We start from the raw sequence: 3,240 nt of genomic DNA, 5'->3' as shown, positions 1-3,240 counted from the left end.
ACCTGGCAAGATCCCAAAAAAGTACAAAACATTTTATGCTGCTTATCCCAGAAATAGTGGATTTTCCCAAGTCCAATTTAATAATGGTCTATGGACTTTTCCTTTAGGAAGCCGGCCAAACCTTTTTTAAACTCCGCTAAGCTAACCGCCTTTACCACATTCTCTGGCAACAAATTCCAGAGTTTAATTACATGTTGAGTGAAGAAAAATTTTCTCCGATTCATTTTAAATTTACTACAACTTATGGGGCCCCTTTTTATAAGCGGCGGTAAGCCCATCGTGGGCTTACTGCTCGCTAAACAGGAAGTACCCCCGGGCTACCTCAGCAGTCTAGCAGTACTTCCCACACTATCGCACCATCATATCCGGTGCTACAAAAATATTTTTATTTCTTTAGTGCCGGAGTGTACCTAGTGGTAATTGGGCAGTGCCACGCGCTGCCCAGTTACTGCTGGGTTAGCGCGGAAGCCCTTACTGCCACGTCAGTGGGTGGCAGTAAGGGCTCCCCCCCCCCCCCCAAAATAGCCATGCGGCAAGTGCTTTACTTGCTGCACGGCCATTTTCTGCAGGAAAGAGTGACTTCCCTTTTACCCTCTGTGGTAAAAGGGGGCCTCGGCGTGTATGAAAAACACACACCAATGGCAGCGCAGGCCCCCTTTTTCTGTAGCTTAGTAAAAGGGGCCCATAGTGAGCTCCAGGAGTTACAGTTCTAGGTTTTAGAGCCGGGAACTCCTGGCGTCTCTTCTGCGTAATTCTTGATAAAACAAGAATTATACAAATTTGTGGCCCCCCAAAAAACTTCATTCAAATGACCAAAGTAAATACATAATATTCGGTCCCAGTCAGATTGTTTGGGAAGGCCAATATACATAGCATTACAATAGTCCAGATGACAAATCCCTACTGCCTGCGTTACTGTTCTGAACTGCTGTGGCTCCAATAATGATCACAACTGATGAACCAGCCACAGATTCAGCCATGCCTTTCTGGTCACTGCAGTGATTTAAGTCTCCATAGACAAGGAGAAATCAATGATGATTCTCGAACTACAAACCTCCCCCATAAAATTACTGTATTTGTAACATTAATCTGTGATCTACTACCCTCCAACTAACCTTTTAAATTTCAAAGACAATTATCCAAGCATGCCTGTGTGAAATATATTTGCCAAATACTTAGGTTCACCCCTGAATTGACAACTTACCCTAACTATAATTTGGTCCTGGGTGGTGACTTCAGTATCGTGGTCAATTCAATTCAATTTAGGTTTTTTATACCGCTAGTATCCCCTGTTTGAGGTTCAGTACGGTTTACAACGTTAGTGGGACAACAATTACAGATTTATAATTAAGACATTGGGTGAATACATTCTTATTGGTTAGATGTAGAGGGGCATAATCGAACGCAAACGCCTATCTCCATGGGCGTTTATCTCCGAGAACGGGTCCGTGAAGGGGCGGGCCGAACCGTATTTATGAAAAAATGGACGTTTTTCAGCTGGGCATTTGTTTTTTTCAGCGATAATGGAAACTAAAAACACCCAGCTCAAAAACGTCCTAATCCAAGCCATTTGGTCATGGGAGGGGCCACGATTCATAGTACACTCGCCCCCCTGACATGCCAGGACACCAACTGGGCAAGCTAGAGGTCAGTGCGGTGGACTTCAGACAATGCTCCCACAAGCATAGCTCCCTACCCACAAATGTACAACACTACCATAGCTCTTAGGGGTGAAGGGGGCACCTACATGTGGGTACAGTGGGTTTTGGAGGCCTCCCATTTACCAGCACAAGTGTTACAGGTGGGGGGGGATGGGCCTGGGGCCACCTAGCTGAAGTGCACTGCGGTACCCACTAAAAGTGCTCCAGGGACCTGCATACACGCAGGCCTCTAGGACTTGTTGCTGCTGTATAACACTGGAACACCAGTTGACACCTGAAGACTAATCTCTCCGAAAACGTCCTTTATTGGAATAACCGTGTTTACTCACAGTTAACTGCAGATCAGAGGTTGTGCCCCACTGGCAACGAGTCTCCCTGGTACTGAGATTAGCAGTAGGTCAGAGCTGGCAGAATGCTGTACAATGCCCTCATTCAGCCACATTCAAGGTAAGAACTAAGTTCTCTAACGTGGCTAACACAGGAAAGGGAACTAAAACTGGCTTACAAAAATGGCCACTACCGCATGGACTACAACAGGAAACACAACAGGGCACACTCTGACCCAGTAGGCAGGGGGAAAAGCACCATGGGAGAAGAGCCTACCAACTACCAACATCATGAGACTGTAACACAAGCTAATGAAATCACGGAGCCCAATACCCTACACCCACCACAATGCAATGCTGATGTGACCCTGTAGTGCACCCGAGAGCCACATCTGACCCAGGGAAAGGCTGTGAGAGGATTGAACACATTCTGCTGTCATGGAGGTGGGTACGGCATTTGAGGCTGGCATACAGGCTGGGAAAAAAGTTTTTAAAGTGGGGTTTTTTTTGGTGGGAGGGGGTTAGTGACCACTGGCGGAGTCCGGGGAGGTCATCCCCGATTCCCTCCAGTGGTCATCTGGGCAGTTGGGGCACTTTTTTGGGACTTGTTCGTGAGAAAAAAGGGTCCAAAAAAAGTGACCCAAAATCGCCTTTTTTTTTTTTCGATTATCAGCTAAAGATGCCCATTTCTCCTCAGCTGATAACCACGCCCCAGTCACGCCTCTGACACGCCCCCATCTTTATTCGTTTCCGCGACGGAGTGCAGTTGGAAACGCCCAAAATCGGCTTTCGATTATACCGATTTGGGCGTCTTTGCGAGAAAAACGCCCATCTCCCGATTCGGGTCGAAATACAGGCATTTTTCTTTTTCGATTATAAGCTGGATAGTGTTACAAAGCGTTATACGGTAAGATTATAGTCTGTGTTAAATTAGATATTTCTAAAGTTCGTAGGGATCCAAAAGCTAAGGTAGTTATTCTCTGCTCTGATAGTCAGAGGGAGTAAGTTCCATAATGGGATCCCAGCCACTGAGAAAAGCGAGAAAGATCTGAGATCAGACTCCCTTGTGAAACCGTGGGGCTAGGCTCAATTGTTATTTCAGTCTGTTGGAGTGAACAATGCAAATAGATGAGATGTTGATCAGGAGTGCAGAGGTTGCACCTTGAAGAATCTGAAAGATGAGGCAGGCCCTCGTCTGTATTATTTTATTTTATATTACATTTGTACTCCGCGCTTTCCCACTCATGGCAGGC

Source organism: Microcaecilia unicolor, chromosome 1 (assembly GCF_901765095.1).
Source record: "Microcaecilia unicolor chromosome 1, aMicUni1.1, whole genome shotgun sequence".
NCBI lineage: Eukaryota > Metazoa > Chordata > Amphibia > Gymnophiona > Siphonopidae > Microcaecilia > Microcaecilia unicolor.
Note: the sequence above shows the minus strand (reverse complement) of the source record.